At 38.4% G+C, this 17,367-nt stretch overlaps 1 pseudogene; it reads left to right on the top strand.

Moving 5' to 3' along the window:
- Arhgap20-ps3 (Rho GTPase activating protein 20, pseudogene 3) overlaps nt 1-15,886 on the top strand; it is a 47,312-nt pseudogene extending 31,426 nt beyond the window's left edge.
- Nucleotides 15,887-17,367: the final 1,481 nt, after the last annotated feature.

Consider the following 17,367-nt stretch of genomic DNA (forward strand, 5'->3'; position numbering starts at 1 on the left):
AGGTGTAAAAGGAAAAGGGCATGTATCCTAGGGCTAAATGAGGACTAAATGAGTTCAGTTACAGCAATGATTTCCCTTCTTTCTTAGATTCACAAAAACACAAAGGCAATGTATATACTAACCCAAGAGTAACATCTATTAATCCACGACAAGCAAAACAGAAATGTTTGTTTGGCAAATCTCTTTAGGGTCTTTTAGAAGACAAAAAGTTGCCTACTCCAAAACTTGTGAGTATCATTTTGGGTTTCTACAGCACCTTCGTTTGAAGGAATTATTTAATCAAACAGATTAATGTTTAGATAACCTATACATGAAGGTAAGATCATTGTAAAATAGAAATAATTTGCACTGAAGTTTGAGTCACGTAATTGAAAGAAATCAAAAATACAAAATAAAAAGAAATAGTATTCCCACGTTTTACCCTGATTGTATCAAAGATCCTAACCCACCAGCTTCTTGGAGGAAATGGGTCTAGGGATGTACAAAGCTGATAACCCGACTGCAAAGTCCTCCAGCTTCTTTATGACTCCATATTATTCTGGAGTTGATCCCTTAATAGCATTGCCTCTGAGATTACTCAATCTTTTATAATTAATATCTATAGACTTTTACTTTACTTTATCAATGAATTAGATGTACACATTATTTTTTTGCTATATAGTAACATCTTTCATTATAGTGGACTAGATTTAAATGCTGTCTAATATGGCTTAATCTATTTTAAACTACTTACTAAACTTCTTTGGAAATATATATTTACTGTCCACATCTATTTTAGCACTATAGCTGAGCTAGGAATTTATGCTTTGTGTGAACCAATTTATCTCGTCAGACACGAGCATTCCTGCCCATTTCTTAGGTATTTAAGAGCAGAGTTTTCTGGTAACCATGTTTTTAATCATGTAATCGATTGAAAATAGAGAAAATGTGGAATAAATCTGTGTATGGTAGTCATTTTTTACAGAATAAAATTATGGAAGAATAATTGACAAATACTTGGGTTGTTAAATGTGACAGCATCTTTAGACATAGTTAAAAATAAGAAGTCACAGAAAGGGTTGGGGATTTAGCTCAGTGGTAGAGGGCTTGCCTAGCAAGTGCAAGGCCCTGGGTTCGGTTCCCAGCTCCGGAAAAAAGAAAAAAAAAGAAGTCAGAGAAAAGGAAATTAAAGTCTTAGAAGTAGGGAAATAATATTTATAAAAATAAAAAACTTAGGATCCATAATAGAGGCCAGGAGAGACAGGAAGTAAAATACTGATTTGATCTCTAGAAGGGAAATATCCTAATATTTACTTAGAATGCCATGCTTGAGAAAGATATTCATAGAAGGAAACAGAAAGTAATAAAGGACCATTCACCAAAATGCTTTGGGGAACAGGAGTCCAAATGAAACTATGATGTTACAAATTGGGGAAAAATGGATTAGGGAAGAAAATGTATTTGGAAGCTAAAATAGAAAAAAGTTCAATGACTTCTTTATTCCTCTCAGTTATTGCTGTGCACCCAAAACTGTCCTTGCTCAGGATCACAATAAAAGACATATTTGTGCTTCAGATGTGGCTCTCTATTAATACAAGCTTATCCTTATCCCACACAGGATATGTTATCCATAATTGCAGAGAAAGGGCCAGAATCAGATCACATATTTGAAATTCTACCTAAAGAATCACACTGGTCCCTGAGGTGTAGGCTTGACAGTGAACAACACAGTGACTGGAATGAAGAATACATGCTTATAACAGCATCTGTCTTAAAGGTAAGGAAGGTTTTTACATCACCAACATTAACATCCCTCTAGAGATGCATATGTCCTTTCTGTCCTTGAGATTACATGACGATGTCGGTTTCCTGGAGTTATGGACACATGACGTCTTGATAAGAGGCATAACATTTAAAAGTCTGACAACCTCAAAGACTCATCACAAAGACACAGGTGAAGAGCTTCTGTTGGAAGTTAACATCCTCATATGTCAGATGGGCTTTAGTTTGGTGTTAAAAAAGTTCCTACTGATTTCACCTCTGACCATACCATGTGAAGTAATAGTGAAACAAGTTACAATAGTGGTAAAAGTGTGTTTCACAAAACACTTGTTTCAATAACACTTACCAAAAAATGTCCTTCATAAATAACAGCTCAAAATGGCTAGTCCACCACTGATCAAGAAACAGTAAACAGGCAAAGGCTGGGCAGGGTGGGAATGGGATTCCTGCATCCGGACAGGGGGACAGCACAGGAGGCAGCGGCTTCATCAGAGCAGATGTCCCTAGGCTGCAGGCACTGGTGGAATGGATCGGTAACAGAAGACCACTTCCCTTCCTCCTCAGGGCTTCAGCTCCTTCCTGCCCCCCACCAGCAGCCCTAGTGAACACTGCCAGGGCAAGCAAGGTGGCAGGCTGACCCAGACTTTCAGCTCTGAGGAGATCAGCCCTAGAAAATTTCCTGGATTGTACCGGACAGGTGAGCCTTCACCTCCCCATGACATCCTCCACGAGCCTCCTAATATCGTGTCAGATGATGAGAAAGACCATGGAAAGGAAAAAGGAAAATTTAAGAAAAAGGAGAAAAGGACTGAATGCTAAGCTGCCCTTTAGGAAGACAGCTCTGGAGATGAAGCTGAAAGTCCTTCCAAGATGAAGAGGTCCAAGAAAATCCATGTGTTCAAAAAGCCCATCTTCTCTAAAAAGAAGGAAAAGGATTTTAAAATCAAAGAAAAGCCCAAAGAAGAAAAGCATAAAGAGGGAAAGCACAAATAGGAAAAGCATAAAGAAAAGAAATGTAAAGACTTGACAGAAGCCAATGTTGTTAAAGAGTGGAAGGAAAAGAAGAAAAAGAAGAAGCCAACTCAGGAGTCAGAGGTGCCTCAGACGGACGTCCCAAGTCTCAGACCCATTTCGGCGTTCCCTTGGCTGACGCAGTAGAGAGGACCATGATGTATGACGGCATCTGGCTACCAGCTGTCTTCCGAGAGACAGAGAAAGTGCAGGAGTTCCCTAACTGCCGGAGTATAACCATCTTCTGCTTTCCTGGCTCATTGTGCACATAGACCACATCATTGCGAAGGAGATAGAAACCAAGATGAACGTCCAGAACATCTCTCTAGTGCTGAGCCCAACTGTCCAGACCAGCAATCGAGTCCTGTATGTGCTTTTCACACACGTGCAAGAGCTCTTTAGCACCGTGGTCCTGAAGCAAGTAACAAGACCTCTGCGTTGGTCCAACATGGCCACAATGCCTATACTGCCAGAGACCCAAACAGGCATCAAGGAAGAGATCAGGAGACAGGAGTTCCTTTTGAACTGTTTACATCGAGATCTGCAGTGCGGGATATAGGACTTATCTAAAGAAGAAAGATTATGGGAAGTACAGAGGATTCTGACTGCCCTCAAGAGAAAGCTGAGGGAAGCTAAAAGACAAGAGTGTGAGACCAAGATTTCCCAGGAGATAGCCAGCCTTTTGAACGAGGATGTTGCCAAAGAAGAAATGGACGAAAATGAGGAGGTCATAAATATCCTCCCTGCCCAGGAGAATGAGATCCTGACTGAGCAGGAGGAGCTCCTGGCCATGGAGGAGTTTCTGCGTAGTCAGATCGCCTCGGAGAAAGAAAAGATCCACTGCCTCCGAGCTGAGATTGCGGAGATCCAGTCACCAGCATGGGGTTCCCTGTACCTGCCCTGTGTGTACCACTTTTCTTTTCCAGCTCGGGGTCTGTCAGTGTGAGTCAGGATAACCCAGTTTGGTTGCAGACGGAGGTTATCATGCAGCCTGCCATCAGCCTGGGCAGCTCAGGCCACCCACTCACTGCCAGGGAGCAGCAAGGACCTCTTCTCAGAGGTAGCCCTGAGCTTGCACAGGACGCTTCTCACACCAGAGTCCTTTTCCACACTGACCTTCCAGGAAAGTCACCTTCCACAGTGACTTCAGTTGCTAGCTTGGGCTGGGATACCCACACCTCTGCCAGGAAAAGCAATGTAGATGCTCTCATGCACAACTTTCACCTGTCCATGTCATCTCAAGGGGCTGCTTAAGGACTCTGACAGAACTGAGCGGAAGGAAGGAAAGCATAACTGTAATTGACCCCACCTGGTGTTTGCCTCTAACCCAGACAACTGCTCCCAGCGGTCTGGGAGGCCTGACTCTTAGGCAACTGGATTTCACTGTCAGATGAGTGGCCCCCAGGGAGGTCCCCTGTGGCTCGGAAGACAGACCCCACACTCTAAAGTGAGCAACAAACCCACAGGAGGGCTCCAGTCTACTCCTAGTTAGTATTTATTTCAGCACCTGTTTTGTGCGAGTTTTCATTAGCCTCTACCTATTGCACTGTGGTGACTTGTTGGCCATTATTTGATTTTTGTATGAAAAAATATAGCTTTGTTATAGAAATCAGCATACTATTTTTTTAAATCTGGAGAGAAGGTGTTATGGAGACTGGAAACATGGTCAGGTGTCAAATGAAAATGTATAAATGCATTGCTGCACCTGTCAGATGTGCGACACTCATTCTATATTTGCTGGCAATATTGAAGAATTCTTTTTGTTTGTGTAAACTCTAATTTCTATCCAGGTATCATGGGTTTTTAAAATTTCATTACAAATGTCTCAGTGTTGGTTAACTAATTTTTGCCAGGACCATTATTGATTAAGGAAATAAATTCAGCAGCCATTTGAGAAAAAAAAAAGAATTGGTGTTTGATGTTGGATATTGCCCTCCCTATATGGAATTGTTTTCATTCCCAATCAAAAAACTAACCAGCAATTTCATTTTATCTGAATATTCACACTGGTCCCTGAGGGATAAGATAGACACCGAACGATATATTAATTGGAATGAAGAATGGGCGCTTGTTATACCATCTCTCTTTCCTGGAACCATGGACTCATGATCTCTTGATAAGATGCATGGCAGGTAAAAGTCTGACAAAGATTAGAATGTCACAAGATTAATCCCAAAGACACAGGTGAACAGCTTCTGTTGGAAGGTAAAATAATCATATAGCAGATCGGCTTTAGTTTGGCATTACATATATTCCTATTGATTCACCTCGGGCTGTATATTGTAAAGTAATAGCAGGACAAGTAGCAATAGTGATAAAAGTGTGTTTTACAAAATTCATGTCTTAAATAATACTTACCAAAAATTATCCCTCACAAATAACAATTCAAAATGGCTAGTCCACCACTGACCCACAATAGGCTGTCAATGTTTGATATTGCCCTCTGCCCAGTAGATAAAAAAATTGTTTTCCTTGTCAATCAAAAAACAATCCAGCATTTTCACTTTTGCCGGATATTGACATTCTAATTCCATGTCAAGTAGTCAAGAATTAACCTAAGCTACATTTAACCTGTCTAGCACTCTTAATTTGTCAGGGAGCTGCAGTGACTCTACAGCAAATATCCTTGTTTTATTTCTGTTTGGGCCTTGATCTGAATTCACCTCTCAGAAGACTGTGGACCTATGGCCCAGACATCAAGAGAAAACATAATGTTCTGCCATTAACTATGTTTAGTAACATTGGGCAAAAGTACACAATGATTCCTCCTTGGCTCTTGAGCTTGCCAAGTGTGTCTGGTTAAAATTGCCAGAAACTTAGGACCACATCATGGGGAGAAAGTTAAGATCAGTGACTGAAGGTAGCCACGTGCATTCAAAGAAATTTACAGGTATGAGAGCACCTGGGATTCTTCCAATTTTATGACTTGTTACCCTTAGTACAACACGAAAGTTATTTGTGGTATTTTATTGACAAAGACAGTTTCTGTTCTTTAAACAAACTGATGCTTACAACTTAATTTATATTGTTGAATATTTACCAATTTTAAGAAAAAGATATGAAACTGAGATGTTCTCACTTGGAAAACATATAAGAAACTTCATCACTATTCCAGGTGGTCTGTAAGTAGAGGTCTACATGTTACAGCTTTACTCTGTGTGTACTCTACACATTCACCAAATTATACAATTAGGATCAGGTAATTTCTGGTGCTGCCATTTTTTGACAGTTGCCTATTTCCAAGAAGAGGACTATAGTCTTTGTTTCTTTGTTTTGTTCATTTATTTTATTAGTTACTATCATCATCATTATTATAATCATTATTATTATTATTTTACATTTATTTATTTGTTAATTTTATATCTCCTATGCTGACAACCCTCCCATTCTCCCCTCACAAAGTCTTTTTCCTTCTCTGAACCAGTTATGGGCCCCTGGTTTATCCTACTACCTTGGCACCTCAACTCTGTTCAGGGTTAGACCATCTTCTCCCCTAAGGCCAGTTGAGGAGTTTCAAGTCAAGAGCTTGCAGATAGCCCTGTTCCACATGTTGGGGGACACACATGGAGACTAAGCTTTGCATTTGCTATAAATGTGCAGTAGGTCATGGTACAGCTTCTGTAGGCTTTTTAGATGGTAATTCAGCCTTTGATAGCCCCTAGTGGTCCTGAGTAGTTGATACTGTCGCTCTTCCTATGGAGTTCCTATCTCCTTTAGGGTGTGGAATCCTTCCCCCATTTCTTCCTTACAAGTCCCTGATTGTTCCATAAAATCCAATGATTGGCTATGGCTCTTCATATCCTATTCCAGTCAGCTGCTGGATGGAGCCTCTCAGAGGGCACTTATGATAGGCTCCTGTCTGGATATTCCATGTAGGAGCTGGTTTCCTTTAGGCAGAGAGAGCTTTGAGCTGGGAAGTGGAGTGGAGATCTATGATTGCAAGGAGTGGTGTAGTCTAGAAGCCAGGAGAGGCAATTTGAACAGATGGTAGGTTTACTTCATTGCTATAGCAACTAGGACTCTGCTTCATTGATTCTAGTCTTAGGGAAGAAAAAAAAATAAGATGCTGCATATATAGGTTCCACTTTTGAGCCAAGATTCTGGAGCCAGGGCAGTTTGGGAATCTTTTGGGGAAGTACACTCTCAACCAATGATTCTCAGCCTCCCTAATCCTGTAACACTAATATATTTTCTCATGGCTTTGTGACTCTTAACCATTACTTCATTTTGCTTCTCTTCATAATTCAAAGTTTGCTCCTGATGTGATTATAAAGAAAAATGGATGGAATATCTGATATGGAAAATATATGTGACCCCGTAATGATTATGACCCACAAGTTGAGAATCACTGGTCTAAACTGCTAATTTTAAACAAAAATGTTTTTCAAGTACTTTCTACAATGTACATTGACCATTTCTATTTTTGTTTTATTTTCCATAAAAAAGGATTTTATTATTACCATCGATGGAAGCTTACTAAACTTGGATTTTTGTGAAAATTGGCTTAGCATCCCAGATGAAGGAACTCTGGCTGGAAAAATTAATGCCATTCAAAGGTAATGATACAGTAAACACTTGGGGAACTGCACCAATATAGAAGCAATGCTTTTGTAAGGTACATAGGCTTGTATTTACAGGATTATAAGCTGGACTGATGTTCTATGCCAAGAGGTTTCCTTAGGTCAGACATGTATTGTCACTTTTTAAACAGTCCCATTTCTCAGGCTAATGTGTTGAACCATGTCTGTAATCTTACCTTGGAGCCTTCTCCTTTATAAATGTCATGATTTAGAAGACAGTCTATGTAACACCTCGTGTTCAGGTCAGTTTAGAGTATTGGTTTAGTTCCTGTGTGAGACAAATTAAAAGAAGTAAGTGTGTATAATACCTGTGGGTTACTTGCATCCTAGAATTGTTACCATGGTATTGTGAGTATTTCACATGGTCAATATATGTCAGTGATTAGAACAGGAATCTCTTACTGAATTCTTCTTTCTCAACTATAACTACCTAGAGAAGTCTAGATCAGGTATAGCTTTGACTTTTTTGAATCATTTTTCTGTGTGATACATAGAATGATTTCAAACTTAACCAGAGCTTTGAGCTCCCCTTGCAACCCAGGATCCCTGCATCTCTGTCGTGCTGTAGCGAAGCATTTATAATTGCATTTTGTAGGGTCACCAGTACGCTTTCTGCTCCTTATGTTCTAGAGTGTCACAAGTGTGTTACATGGATTCATACTACATTAGATATTAAATGTGTCTCCACTCCATGATGGATGGAAAGATAGTTTGCTGTTTAATAACACTGGATGTTTTCATACACAGAACACACATGGTCTTCAAAAATCTTCATTCATTCTAATACCAGGGCATTGAGTAGACTCATGAGTGTGATTTTGCTCCTTATGTTCTAGATTGTTATAAGGGTGTGTCATCGATTCATAATACATTAGATATTAAATGTGTCCCCATGGTGGCAAGAAAGATGGTTTGCTGTTGATAACACTGGATGTTTTCACACACAGAACAACAATATTCACTCATTCTGTTACCAGGGATCCTGACATGTTCCTCTGGCTTCCGTAGGTAGCAGTCATACATCTAATACACTGAAATTCCTAAATAATTTGAAAAATGTTTTTTCCATGATTCTGTACAGAAAAGTGATTTGCAGAAAATATTTTATGTAATACTCTAGGTATATATTCTTACTTCTTTTGAATTCTGATTATACTATGAGTTGGTCTACAAAACATTTACCCTATTTGTTCTTTGTAGTTAGATTTCTAACTTACATTATTTTCAAGATGGTCTAACCTAAAATTCTCCTTTTTCTTTGTTTAGCCTTTTGCAACAGATCCCAGAACCAAACTTTATACTATTAAAACATCTCATATGTGTATTAGTAATAATAAAAGATTCTTCCATGAATAATTTAGACAGTTACATGTTGTCTCTGCACATAGCTCCACATGTACTGTGGGGTCAGACTTCGAGAGATTCATTATGTGGGAGTCACGTCTTAAGAAAGGTAAGGGGATCTGAAATTTGCCTTTGGGAACAAAAGTCTAATTTTTATTATTCAGTAATTGGGAATACTTTACAAAGATGATTTCTCTAACAGGAAACCCTAGGATTGCATTCTTATGGAGTGGAGTAGAATATGTATTGATCTATTTCAGGAAGATTTGGGAAGGGAGATTTTTAATGTAGTTTAAAGTAATTTAATTGTTTCTTTCTACTGTTCTTTCCTTCTTTCTTGTTAGATATTGATTTAGATATTGATGTTTTAGCCAACAATAATCTGTACATATAATGGTAATCCAAGAAGACTAGAGTGAAATTTTAAAAGATCCGGATTACCTAGGTTTTGTTTGTTTTTTCCATTGTAGCCCTACTTTTGGAGTATAGAACAGTTGTGTTTCACAGTGGTGAGACCATGATATTACTGAATATTCACATCATGTGAATTGCTGGTCATATTAAAGCATATTACATATATATATACACATATATATGTATGTGTGTATACATATGTGTGTGTGAGTGTGTGTCTGAGTGTGAGTTTGTCTGTGTACATATACGTGTAAAGTATACTTGTAGCTCTCTGCTCGCAAACCCCGTGGGAGAGAGACCTCACCGCCTGATCAGGTGGGCACTCCGAGGCTGCAGAGCGGAGGAGACCACCAACACTGCCCACCCCTGCCCACATCCCTGGCCCAAGAGGCAACTGTATAAGGCCTCTGGGTTCCCGTAGGGGAGGGCCCGGGAGCGGCAGGACCCCTGCGCCTGAGACACCGCCGGAACCTGAAGGAAACAGACCGGATAAACAGTTCTCTGCACCCAAATCCCGTGGGAGGGAGAGCTAAACCTTCAGAGAGGCAGACACGCCTGGGAAACCAGAAGAGACTGCACTCTGTGCACATCCAGACGCCATAGGAAAACACCAAACGTTATCTGGAACCCTGGTGCACGGAGGCTCCCGGAAAGAGCGGCGCAGATCTTCCCGGTTGCTGCCGCAGTGGAGAGGACTTAGGCAGTACCCCACGAGCAAACTTGAGCCTTGGAACCACAGGTAGGACCAACTTTTCCCCTGCAAGAAACCTGCCTGGTGAACTTAAGACACAGGCCCACAGGAACAGCTGAAGACCTGTAGAGAGGAAAAACTACACGCCCGAAAGCAGAACACTCTGTCCCCATAACTGGCTGAAAGAAAACAGGAAAACAGGTCTACAACACTCCTGACACACAGGCTTATAGGACAGTCTAGCCACTGTCAGAAATAGCAGAACAAAGTAAGACTAGAGACAATCTGATGGCGAGAGGCAAGCGCAGGAACCCAAGCAACTGAAACCAAGACTACAAGGCATCATCGGAGCCCAATTCTCCCACCAAAATAAACATGGAATATCCAAACACACCAGAAAAGTAAGATCTAGTTTCAAAATCATATTTGATCATGATGCTGGAGGAGTTCAAGAAAGACGTGGAGAACTCCCTTAGAGAACAAGTAGAAGCCTACAGAGAGGAATCGCAAAAATGCCTGAAAGAATTCCAGGAAAACATAAATAAACAAGTAGAAACCCATAGAGAGGAGGCACAAAAATCCCTGAAAGAATTCCAGGAAAACACAATCAAACAGTTGAAGCAATTAAAAATGGAAATAGAAGCAATCAAGAAAGAACACATGGAAACAACCCTGGACATAGAAAATCAAAAGAAGAGACAAGGAGCTGTAGATACAAGCTTCACCAACAGAATACAAGAGATGGAAGAGAGAATCTCGGGAGCAGAAGATTCCATAGAAATCATTGACTCAACTGTCAAAGATAATGTAAAGCAGAAAAAGCTACTGGTCCAAAACATACAGGAAATCCAGGACTCAATGAGAAGATCAAACCTAAGGATAATAGGTATAGAAAAGAGTGAAGACTCCCAGCTCAAAGGAACAGTAAATATCTTCAACAAAATCATAGAAGAAAACTTCCCTAACCTAAAAAAAGAGATACCCATAGGCATACAAGAAGCCTACAGAACTCCAAATAGATTGGACCAGAAAAGAAACACCTCCCGTCACATAATAGTCAAAACACCAAACGCACAAAATAAAGAAAGAATATTAAAAGCAGTAAGGGAAAAAGGTCAAGTAACATATAAAGGCAGACCTATCAGAATCACACCAGACTTTTCGCCAGAAACTATGAAGGCCAGAAGATCCTGGACAGATGTCATACAGACCCTAAGAGAATACAAATGCCAGCCCAGGTTACTGTATCCTGCAAAACTCTCAATTAACATAGATGGAGAAACCAAGATATTCCATGACAAAAACCAAATTTACACAATATCTTTCTACAAATCCAGCACTACAAAGGATAATAAAGGGTAAAGCCCAACATAAGGAGGCAAGCTATACCCTAGAAGAAGCAAGAAACTAATCATCTTGGCAACAAAACAAAGAGAAGAAAAGCACACAATCATTACCTCACATCCAAATATGAATATAACGGGAAGCAATAATCACTATTCCTTAATAACTCTCAACATCAATGGCCTCAACTCCCCAATAAAAAACATAGATTAACAAACTGGATACGCAATGAGGACCCTGCATTCTGCTGCCTACAGGAAACACACCTCAGAGACAAAGACAGACACTACCTCAGAGTGAAAGGCTGGAAAACAACTTTCCAAGCAAATGGTCAGAAGAAGCAAGCTGGAGTAGCCATTCTAATATCAAATAAAATCAATTTTCAATTAAAAGTCATCAAAAAAGATAAGGAAGGACACTTCATATTCATCAAAGGAAAAATCCACCAAGATGAACTCTCAATCCTCATCTTCGGTTGGTTTATATACAAGTGTGCAATTTCTAGGCTTGAAAGTAAAATGATGCTATCTGGTGCTGGATAGAGGACCCTTATTTTTTATTATGGCAGCTTGCTATTTTTGTAACATGGTGATTTGGTTGAACACAATAAAGTACAGTAGTAACTGATCTCCTCTTCTTCCTGGATGAGTGAGGAGATGATTAAATGTTGATGTCAGCATCCTTGAGCATATTCAGATGAGCTTCTGCTTCTGTTGAAAAGGATGCTGTGTTTGATTGTGGTCCGAAGCTTTGAAGCACTACTTGGCATCTCCTTCCTTGGAGGTCTCACTGTTTAAACATAACAGATTTGATAGCTTGTTGGTATGGTGAGGTCCAGCTTGTCTCCACTAGGTCATCTTCATGTGAATCTGGTGGTTATACGGTTTTGTTCCAGGGATATTTCATTTTTTTAATACCGGTTTTAGCTGACATTCATGGAGAGAATGAATCCTTAGAACTGTGCCACTAGTGAAAGGAAATCCTGTCTAGAGTATGTTTCTTTACAAAGCTGTGTCACACCATCCTTTGGGCCCTCTGCTGGAAAAGTAGAATCAAGTCTCAAATAATGCCTTTTAAATTGTATCCTCTAGTATTATAGATGTAGGACAGTACTGTATCATACCTCTGTGGATGTAAAATACCTTGTACCTGATTTATGACACGTAGTAGTGACCGAGCTTTATCAGAGCTGTTTTTAATGATGTTGCTCAGAATGTTTTCTTTCCACATGATGATTGAGAAGCTAATTTTAAAAAAAAATGGTGCCAGGTACCACAAGAGTAACAGAACTGTGCTGTTTTCTCGGGTTTTGTTTTTTTACTTTTTTTTTTTAATGGAGTGTGCTGGATGTCTCTACAGTTTTGTTCAGATGACTGCAGAACCTGGAAAAGCTGTTGCTGCTGTTGATGCATAACACACTGCTATTATTGGTCTTTTTATATAAATATAAATATATATATACAGATATATAATTTGAATTTTTGGAAACTTTAGCTGTGCTGTCAGCTTTGGAAAAAAGTATCCCCATTTACTGTGTTGAGTTGGCACTGTACAGAAATTAACAGCCATATTGGTCTAGAAATGTTGAACTTAAGTTTTTTCCATTTGTACAGGGGTAACACACTGTATTAAATATGTAAGGTCTTATCTACGTGGGTTTGATTACAAAAACTAATAAAGTATTCTCTAAATTTAAAAAAAGTATACTTGTACATGTGCATGTATTTGTATATGTATATGTATATACATATGTAATGATGAATAATTGGTGTATATTATTTTATATGCTTTCCATTATTTTAGCACTAACCTATTTCAGGTAGAGTTTTATGATCCTCAGGTATACTGTAGCTGTTAATTTTATTATAAACACACATACATCAATATTCTTCACTAATTTATTTACTTTATATCCTGATTGCAGGCCCTTCCTCCAAGTCCCATCTTTGCAACCTGTTTTTCCATCCATTCTTCTTTACCTCAGTAGTGTAGAACTTCCATTGACACCAACTCACTCTCATACGTCAATTCTCAACAGGAATAAGTGAATCACCTTCCCCTGAAGCCATACAAAGCAGCCCAGATAAAAGAAAGCAATCCAGTTGTAGACTACAGAGTCAGAGCCAGTCTGCATACGAACTGGTAGGGAACCTACCTGAAGATCAAGCTGCATATCTGCTACATATATATATAGGGGCCCTAGATCCTGCTGCTGGAGCATATGATGGGGGAGATCCTGCAGATTCAAAGCTGAAGGTTCACAATGACTAAAGGCTACAGCAAGATACCAGGATATAGAAGGAGAGGCATCTCCAGGAGATTCCAGTATTGCGAGTATAGTAAAACACAGAGAGCTTAAACCAGACTTATTTCATTATATATTTGCAAGAAAAGCTGTTTGGACAAGAGGGTATAATGTGTGACCACTTATGGCACAACACATCTCACACACTGTATTTTTAATTTTTTTAAATTTTAGTTTGATTTTTTAAAATTAAATTTAAATTTTTATTTAATTTTAATTTTTGAAATTTAGTGAGGGGGGATTGTTTCCAAGGGATATATGGAAGGATTGAAAAATGAAATGAGAGTTACTTGGTAGCATGATTAGAAATTTCAGAGAATTAATAAAGGAAACATATTTTGAAAAGGAAAAAAATAAAGAAAATATAAATATGACAGAAAGCAAGGTACATGTTAACTAGTAGCTCCCAGGTATTAGGTCCACAGGAAAGAAGATATCATGATGTTACTCACAATGGAGGATGATAGCCCAAGCGATAGCTTGAATAAGATTCTTGCTCAGGACTGGACTTGGCTTGAACTAGAAACGTAGGTTTTTAGTTAATTTCTAATTACCAAGGTACTGGAAACCTAAAATCCAAGACTATATCAAACTGCATGTTTAGTCCAAATGAAACAATAAAATATATTTTTACTCTTAATAACTATTAAAGATTCTTCCTTTATGGACAGTTCTTTTCAAATACATTCTTTTGTATGGTCAGGTATGAAAACAAAGAAGCAAAACTATCCTGTACAATCTGCATGTACAATAAGACTATCCTGTGCAGGACTGCTCAAAAATAAACTTAGGTGCATGCTGAGAAGAAACATATGTGATGTATAGAGTTTGCTTAACCTAAGTCATCATCTTAGGAGAAAAGTAACTTAGTAGTGTTGTTCAATTTTGGAAGTGTCATAATTTTCTACAATTGCTGTGACAAAACACTTATGAAAAGCAATTAATGGAAGACAGGTTACACCCCACAATATACTTGCAGTTACCAGTTAAATACTGAGAAATGTCAGAGCCAAAAATAAAACAGGGAGGCAAGAAGTGAGGCAGAAGCCTAGTAGGAGCACTGCCTCCTGCCTTGTATCCCATATCTTTCTTTTTCTGACCTCAAGGGTGGCACCATCCTGGAGATCTGGGCCCTACAAATTCCAAGGTTAATCAGGACAATATCCCTTAGGCTTCACTATACAACAGGTCCATCTGATGGAGGCATTTTCTCAATTAAGACTCCCTCTTCTCACAAACTTCTCTCAGTCACATTTCTATTGCCCTAATAAAACATCAGGATTTAAAAGACCAAGCAAAGAGTGCACATGGGGGAACCATGGCTCCAGCTGGATATGTAGCAGAGGATTGTCTTATTTGGCATCACTAGGAGGGGAGCTGCTTAGTCCTGAGGGGCTTGATGGCCTAGGGTAGGGAAATGCTAGGTTGTTGAGGCAGGAGTGTGTGGTCAAGTGAGAGAAAACTGCAATAGAGGCAGGGGAGGAGACATAGGATTTGTGGAAGGGATCTGTGAAGGGGGATAACGTTTGAAATGTAAATGAATGAAGTAAACAATAAAAATAAAACAACATGACCAGGGAAACGTATTGAAGTAGGTGGTTATTTGGGACCTACAAATGCTGAGCAAGCATAGCACTTTGGTGTCATGACAGAGGAGCACGACTGCAGAAAAGAAGAAAAAACAAACAGGAAGCTGAGACCTGATGGTTCTTATCTTGGGAAGCAAAAATGTAGCAGAGAAAGTACATTGAAAATGGGCACCTACCTTTTGTAACTACAAATTCTAAGCAGTGGCACTCTTTACCAGGCAGACCAAGGCACCAGAAAATTGTCAACGAGAGGGTATTGCGATGCCTGGAACTAGAGAGGCATCCCATTCAAAACATCACAATAAACAGCTACCCCCACCCACACACAAAAAATTAACACACAACAGTCATTAATTTGGTACACTCACAGTTTTTTTGCAGCATATCAGTTCTGAAATGTTGCTTTGGTTAAGTAGTTCTGTTCTTTGCAATATGCATGAAATTTTAACAAATTGTGTAAAGATGCAAAAGACTTAGAATCTCCATTTCAGAGACTTCATTTCATGGGTTCTTATCACTAATTTTCCTCCTGGTATTTCTTTTTATTTTTAAATTTATTTTGTAAACTATGTGAAATGACAATCTTGTTTTTGCCTAGTGGTGTTATGGAAGTCTCTTATACAAATCATGATTGACAACTATGGTCAAATATTTGGAAATGATGATATATTTAGTAAACACATTGACAAAAGATCTGAAGACTTAAAGACATACAAAGAATCAATAAATTATTCTGGAAAATCTCCTATTATGACAAAAGTCATAGCTGGATACAACTGGAAAACCAATGATATTGATGAAAAATTTAATATTTCATATGCTGCACTGCAGGAAGAAGGTCCTACAGGTAAGACAAGATTTATTTATTCATCAAATGAATGGAATCATTTGATCAAATCATTTCATGATGTCATAAATTTGTGTATATCAGAGAAGCTTTGGGAAACAAAATGATTATTAGAGTATGGGAAAAGTTTTTAAACATCATATATATATGTATATATATTTACATACACACACACACATATATATACTCATATACTGAAATACATCTGGATACATTCAGGTATGTATGACACATTCTTTATTTAGAGACTCCACCAATATTGTCTGCTATATTTTCCCCCCTTTCTTCCCATGGTCCCAAGTTAGAGAATTCCTTGCATATGAAATTATTATTTTTGATAAGATCATTTAGAAACAATGATTTGATTAAAAAATTGATTAAACATTCTGCAAGATTAAGCCCTGCACCACTGTCAACATGCTTTGGTTTCCTAGCACGAAAATACTAGTGTTTGTTTAATTTCCTATGAGAAACAATATTAGTCAAAATCTTATCATTGGTAAAAATATTTGCTCAGGATCCACTACAAAATCTATGAGAGATATGATAAAGAGGTTAAACTCACCTGATTATCAGGTGGTAGCACACAAATTCAAATACATTTTTAACTGAACTAATTCTTTCTATAGAGTTAAGAAAATATACCCAAATATTACCCTTATTTTAAGTGATGTGAATCTATTGTCTGAAAACATTTGTCTGATGATGACATTTTATGTTTCATTTAGCAGGACAAAACAGAGCAGCTACCACATATAAGTGGTAGTGGATGAATTAAGAAGGTCTAAGGGCATCGTATTTTAATGTTCCCTTCTACCTCCCATTTAGTCATATTAGAAGAAATATTCCAAGATCCTATGTTAGTTTTATATTTCACCGTATTAGTTACAAATAATTTTCACTCATTGTACTTATTTTATGCTGCATATTTCATATTGTTTGCTATTATAACAAATGTTATTAAATTGGGTTATTGCTTACACTCCAATGTGTCTTGTTGATGGTCCTACACAGTCTTTGGAAAAAATTTCAGTCTCTGCCTCTACAGCCCAGTTATAGTACTAGTTTTCCCACCTCAGTTACCAATGTGTGGCCAGAAGCTAATGACACTGAATAATCCCTCAGAATTCTGCATAGAATCACGTGCCATAGAAAGTTATAAATAAAATTCCATTAAAAATCAAAATTAATCATCACACATGATGAACTTAGAGGTGGATCATGGTTTTAAAATATAAAAAATGACCTGAAAAGATAATCCAGTGTCTAAAGCAATTGAGATTTAGACTTTGTAACATGAATTTGGGTCATCAAACATCAAAACATACATTAAAAAGCAAACAAAACTAGGCATTGCAGCACAATCATCTCTAAACAAGAAGGTTCTACCTGAATAATGATGGCAGGCAGAGACAGTAACAGAAGCTTATTGGACAGATATCTCTGACATATTGTTCAGTAATGATCAAAAGAGACCCCCC

Source organism: Rattus norvegicus, chromosome 3, assembly GCF_036323735.1.
Source record: "Rattus norvegicus strain BN/NHsdMcwi chromosome 3, GRCr8, whole genome shotgun sequence".
NCBI lineage: Eukaryota > Metazoa > Chordata > Mammalia > Rodentia > Muridae > Rattus > Rattus norvegicus.